Raw genomic sequence first — 7189 nt, 5'->3', positions numbered from 1 at the left:
GGGCCAGCATCCAGCCTACCGTACCACTAGATGCTGGCCAGCTGCTACATTATCAGGTGCCCTAAATTCAACACACTGGTGCTTCTCAAGAGGGCTTTGTACTATCTTAACACATACAGGAGGTGGCATTTTTCTCTTACAGTAATAGGGCATGAGAGCTGGAAGTAGAACAGTCTAGCAGGATCTAAGGTCACACAGTCTGGATTTTGATCCTGGTTTCTGTTCCTCAACCACTCACAAGCTATGGGATCCCAGGATAGTTCCTTGACCTCTCTAAATCTCAGTGACGTCATCTGTAAAATGACATCTATCTGCCAGAGTTGTTGTGAAGGGTAAATGAGACAATGCTTGTCAAGTGATTCATGTGGTGCCTAGCATACAGAAAAATATTTGATAATTATTAGTTCTTATTGGTATTATTGGTCTATCCACCTTACTTTACAGAGAAAAACCAGAGGCTTAGAAATATGAAGTGATTTATCTTTGCCTCACACTCTGGACCTCAGAACCTACAGACAAGGATAAAACAGTGAGATGCAGGAGTTATTCGGACCCCACTGAGATCTCCCCTTCCTCTATCTCCCCAAACGCTGCCACTGTTACCTTGCTGGTGCCATCCTCTACACCATTCCAGAACATTCCACACATTCCACACGTGGTGCCCCCATTTTTCTTTCAATGCTTCCCTTCTGCAGAATGGCTAACATTGGTCTGTCCTTCTCCTCTCCCTTACAGGCCCACAAACCTGTTTCAGAAACACTTGCTGCAGTTTTGATTAAAGTTCTATAAAATCTCAGTGCTACTGCCAACTGAATTGGAGTGTCTACTTCGTATTTTTAAATTAACATGTTCAAGACCATGTGTGCCCTCACCCTTATCCCAATGGCTCCTTCCTGAATGATGCTCATCTCAATGAATGGTGACAACCTATCTTCCACGTTGCTCAGAACCAACGCTTGAGTGACTCCTCTCTCTCAAACCTTGTGTCAGCCCTGCCAACAAGACTTAGGCCGTGTAACTTCTCCCTTCAAATCTGACTTCTTACCTCTACTGACACCAGCAGTCAGTCCTAGGTGCTGTCCTCTCACATCTGGAGCATCGCCATTGAGCAAATCTTCTTGTCCCCTTTCTTACACCACAAACCTACAACATAAGTCAGATAATGTCACTTCATGGGTCAACCCTCTTCAATGGCTTACCACTATTCTTAAACAAAATCCAAAGCCTTTGTCACGCCTGCAAGGTCTTATGTGATTTGCATACTTCTCTGATCTCATTTCCCTCCATTTCCCCATTACACCTCTTAAGTCACATCAGTCTTCTCGCTGTCTTGGAAGCGCTCTAAGGGCATTCCCACCTCAGGACCTTTGTATGTGCTGTTTCTTTTGCCTAGAATACCCTTTCCTTCTAGATAGCCTCATGAGTTGTATCCTCTCTCCATTCAGATCTTTGTCAATATCATGCCACACAATGTGAAAAAACACTTTCATAACTTTATTTTCTTTAGAGTACTTGTTATTAGATGCCATTGTATTTTACATTGGTGGTTTATTGATTTATCATCTGCCATACCCACTAGAAAAGAAGCTCCAAGTTCACCATTGTGTTTTCAGCACCTAAAACAGGATTTGATTTATAGTTGACACTCGATGCATGCTTTTTAATAAAATTTTTTTTAGAAATGCTTCCTTGTGTTTAAGAGCATTCTGCATGCTTTATATGTATTGATTATCTTAATCTTCCTAATAGCTTTATAAGATAGGTATTATTATTATCCTTCCTTTAGAGATAAGAGACAGCTCCCCTTCCTAAAAACTTGATTTGAAAGCTGTCATCATTACACAGTTATCTTTCCCTGTAAGTATGCACCATATTGTATAGCAGTTCTTCTTGGGAATAGATCTGCTTAGTCTCAGCCTAAGTATGCTTTGCTGGGAGGAATAACTCAGGGCATGGTATGAACTCTGCTCTCGGCTTCTTCTATGCTTATAAGGTTCCTCCAGTAAACTGTATTTTGCATTTATGTTGTATAGCATTATGGGGTGTGTGTTCTTATCCCCTTTGCACACTAATTAGATGTTTCTGTATTGGGCTACCTTTGTCATTCAAAAAAAAAAAAAAAAAAAAGCATGGTCTCAAACCAATAAAGTATGCCATGAGGGTAATTATTGTATTTATGAGGTTCTTAAAATGTATTTCATCCCACTGATACCTTGCCTATCCTCTCCCATGCCCAATTCTCCAACTAGCATTCTACTTCCTGGAAAAGTAGCCTAGTAACAGATCCTTGGACTTGACTCCAAAACTACCTGTATCTCTGAGTAGAACTTGCCAGAAGCTCTGCTTTACTTCCCATTTGGGCCTCAGTGAATATTAGGTTAACAAGAAAAAGGCATTATTGGGACGCCTGGGTGGCTCAGTTGGTTGGACGACTGCCTTCTGCTCAGGTCATGATCCCAGGGTCCGGGGATCAAGTCCCGCATCGGGCGCCCAGCTCCATGGGGAGTCTGCTTCTCTCTCTGACTTTCTCCTTGCTCATGCTCTTTCTCACTGTCTCTCTCTCAAATAAATAAATAAAATCTTTAAAAAAAAAAAAAAAAAGAAAAAGGCATTATGAGGAAAAATCAAAATCCCTTTCTTTCTTTTTTTAATTTTTAATTTAATTGTAAAAAACTTTGAGTTAGTATGTAGTGTAGTATTAGCTTCAGGGTTAGAATTTAGTGATTCATTGCTTATAAATAACACCCCATGTTCATCCCAATAAGTGCCCTCCTTAATGCCCATCACCCCTTTAGCCCACCCGCCCACCCAGCTCCCATCCAGCAAGCCTTATTTTGTTTTCTGTGTTTAAGAGTGTCTTGTACTTTGCCTCCCTCTCTGTTTTTATCTTATTTTTCCTTCGCTTCCCCTATATTAATTTATTTTGTTTCTTACATTCCATATATGAGTGAAATCAAAAGACATTTGTCTTTCTCTAACTGACTTATTTCACGTAGTATAATACTCTCTAGCTCCATCCATACTGTTGCAAATGGTAGGATTTCATTCTTTTTGATCGCCAAGTAATATTCCTTTGTATACTATGTCTTCTTTTTCCATTCATCAGTCGACGGACATTTGGGCTCTTTCCATAATTTGGCTACTATGGACATCACTGCTATGAACATTGGGGTTCATGTACCTCTTCAAAGCACTATGTTTAAATTCTTTGGATAAAAACCTAGAAGTGCATTTGCTAGGTTGTATGGTAGTTCCATCTTTAACTCTGTGAGGAACCTCCAACTCTTTTGCAAAGCGGCTGTACTGGTTTGCATTCCCACCAACAGTTAAAAATGGGTTCCCTTTTTTCCACATCCTCACCAACATCTGTTGTTTTCTGAGTTTGTAATTTTAGCCATTCTGACAGGTGTGAGGTGGTATCTTATTGTGGTTTTGAAAATCCCTTCCTTTTGGGGCACCTGGGTGGCTCAGTGGGTTAAGCCTCTGCTTAAGGATCTCAGGGTCCTGGGATTGAGCCCTGCATCCGGCTCCCTGCCCGCGGGAAGCCTGCTTCTCCCTCTCCTGCTTCCCCTGCTTGTGTTCCCTCTCTCACTCTGTGTGTGTGTGTGTGTGTGTGTGTGTGTGTCAAATAAATAAATAAAATCATTAAAAAAAATTTTTAAAAATCCCGTCCTTTCTATGTCTGAATGAGATACTGATTTTTGGGGGGGGAGGGGTAATCTCTATACCCAACGTCGGGCTCAAACTCACAACCCCATGGGAGGAGGAGTTGTGTGAGTCGGGAGTTGCGTGCTCTAACAACTGAGCCAGCCAGGCACCCCTGAATGAAATGCTGATATTCTTGATCCTTCCTGTGTGTTCTAGAGCCTCTCTTTCTGGAACTTACTTTTGCTAGTTCCAAACCATTTGGTTTATTTTTTTGTTTCTCCCCCACTCTTAGAATTATGCCTGAAACCCTTTACTCTTATTTGGTGTACAAATATGGGGCAAAGAATCACACATTCCAGATATGTTCCCATCATCTGTTTGCCTCTTGGGCCAGTTTATTTTTCTTCAGACACCAAGTCCATGTAGAGGCAATGATATCATCTATTGGCCTTTCTGCAAACAGTTTACATTCTTTGTTATTCCTTAAAACATTTACAATTTCCTATTGGGTAGGATTTTTGCCCTGTTGGAATTATATTTATAATACTTTCTTATTCCTTTAAAAAAAAACCACATGTACCCAGAGAGTCTGTCTCTGTCTTACCCCATCTGCCCTTCTTCCAGCTGTTAGCTTGGCCCTCAGAGGTGCTCTCATGTACAAGACCTTCCAGCTCTGTGCCACTGATAGGGATGATGGTATTACAAGGACCAAAGCACTAAGAGGTCAGCAACCACCACAGAGCTGAACTGTAACGTTCTGAAGCCCAGAGCAGCACGAGGGGGCTCCCTCTGAGTTTGGGATGGCTCTCAGGACACTGTGGTTTGCTGTCGTGTTGGGTAGAGTGGAGGGCAGGATGGGGACTGTGACCATGCAGTGGGGGCACTTAGCAACCAAATCCAGTCCGTGCAAGTGGTCATGGGATATTCTACATTTCTTTTTTTTTTTTTTTTTTAAAGATTTTATTTATTTATTTGACAGATAGAGATCACAAGTAGGCAGAGAGGCAGGCAGAGAGAGAGGAGGAAGCAGGCTCCCTGCTGAGCAGAGAGCCCGATGCGGGACTCGATCCCAGGACCCTGAGATCATGACCTGAGCTGAAGGCAGCGGCTTAACCCACTGAGCCACCCAGGCGCCCCTCTACGTTTCTTTCTTTCCTCTCCCTCTTTCCTTTCTCTCCTCCTCCCTTTTCTTCTCCTTGAACCTCATGCAGTTTTACTAGCTCTCTTCCTTACCAGAGAAGAAAACACTGGCATGAAAATATGCTATTCAAAGGTTATATGGATAATTTCAACAGAAAACCTGGGACTGCTCCAGGAAAAAGTGGCAGTGGTGCAGAGATTTGCCACTGTGAGGCGGGTCATGACTCAGGTCTTTCTTTTCCTTGGTGCCAGTCCCAGCGGATGCAAGGAAATACAAGGCAGATGGGGGGCGGCGTACTTCTGGGATGTAAGTCAGGTCAGCTCTACCTAGTCCATCTCTGTTTTCCTAAGCCTCTTCCATGGGGAGACCCTGATTCTTTCTTTTATTCATAGTATGTGCCTACTGTGTGCCAATATTGGTGTTGGGGATGAAGTGATAATGAACACGGATAATCGCTAGCTCCAGCAATGAACAAAAGTCTGGAAGCAATTGCGAGTGTGATAAGTGGCTCCCAAGGATGCCGTGGAGCACACAGTGAGGGAATTAGTCTGAGTCCCTTTCCCTGTAGGCTCGGTCTTACCTATTATATGAGCCTTCGCCCATCATTAGTGAACTCTTAGCATTAGACGTGCCAGTGATGACCTAGAAAGTTGGATGCTTTGGGCATCAGTGCAGACCCACCAGATCACAGCCTTCCCCAGCCATTGAGCACGTTACCCCCGTAAGCCTGGGCTTTGATTTCAGGTCTGTTGTCCTGTACTCTAGTTCTCTGCTCATATTTAGACGCTGTCACCCTGCTGAGTTCTTGCCAAGTCCCTCCCCTATAAGACCAAATCTTTCTCTTGAAGATTCAACCACTGACTGGGTTTTGCTCTGGTTGGGCCACGCTCTGTCCACCTTTCAGTCTAGCCTGTCACTCGGACTCCCACCATTGAACCCCACCCTCCAGACTAGACCAACTTCCCCAAACCCACTGCAGGCTGGCCCTGGACCGTGGTCAGGTTCCAGAGCTGGTCTGATTGTCCCGTCTGTCCTTCTGTTCTTCTGAATCCTGGGTTTTTGTTTTGTTTTGTTTTAAAATTTTTATTTATTTATTTGACAGAGAGAGATCATGAGTAGGCAGAGAGACAGGCGGGGGGTGGGGGGAAGCAGGCTCCCTGCAGAGCAGAGAGCCTGATTCAGTACTTGATCCCAGGACCTTGGGATCGTGACCCAAGCTGAAGGCAGAGGCTTTAACCCACTGAGCCACCCAGGCGCCCATTTTCTGACTCCTGGTTTCTCCTTCTCTGTTTCACTTTGCTGTGATCCTGCAGGCTTTTTACCTAAGTCTGAGTTGTAACATTGCTACCCAATGTGCCCTGGGTTTGTTGGCAATTTAATCCCTATTGGTTTATTGATTTATTCTTTCTCCCTTGCGCACAGTATTCATTTTGACTATTCAGGCACCATAAACTCTCTGAGAGCCCGCCATGCACCAGGCATTATTTTGAGCTCTGAGGAAATACCCATGAACACAACAAAGATGCCTGTCCTTTTAACCATGACCATTCTGTGTGTGCTCTCTGCGATTCAGATCTTTAATATCAAACACACTCTGATGTGAGATCAAGTGTGTTCTCCAAACAATGTACAAGGCATGCTATGCTTCCAAATCCCCAAATTTCCCCTTGCCAGGGAGCCCAGGTATTGCCTTAATTCCACGCCTCACTTCCGCCACTGAAAATGAATCCCCAGATGGACCATTTCCAAGCCACCCGGCTGGAAGCATGACATCAGCTCGCAAATTGCTGCACCAAGTTCATAAACTACAACTGATAAATGAGTTTGAAGCTTGGAAATCAAATAATTGCCCCTTGAGACTTTCCGACTAGACAACACAAACGCTCATTGCTGACACAAAGATTCCAGGCTAGGGTTTTTCATCTCGGAGACTTAAAGCCATGCTATTTACGGGAATACATTTTACTTTTGCCCTGATTAAAACCTATTAGGATAAGACGGATCTTTGTTGGATAAACACTCCTTTATCTCTCCTTCTAATAGGAGTAGTAATTTGGTGGTTCACACACATGCACACATTCTCTGTGTGGGGGGTATAGCTATGAGTGTACTTTTAATTGTGCAGATTCTTTTTATTTTTTCTTTATTTTATTTTTTTTAATTGTGCAGATTCTTAACTGTTTTTTTCCTTGCCAGCTTCAGATTTCTCCTTTTAACTATCATATTTACTGAGCAAAGAGAACTATTACCTCTCCATCAAGATCAATTACAATTCAGCAGAATTTTGAAATCATGTCCTGGGATTGACCAGTTTCCTTAAGCCTTGAGACAAACATGCCCCACCCACCCACTGAGTAGCAGAGAGGCTGAGGTCAGGACCAGCTCCCTGTTCTTCCAGGA

This window comes from Mustela erminea, chromosome 6 (assembly GCF_009829155.1).
Source record: "Mustela erminea isolate mMusErm1 chromosome 6, mMusErm1.Pri, whole genome shotgun sequence".
Classification (NCBI taxonomy): Eukaryota; Metazoa; Chordata; class Mammalia; order Carnivora; family Mustelidae; genus Mustela; species Mustela erminea.
Note: the sequence above shows the minus strand (reverse complement) of the source record.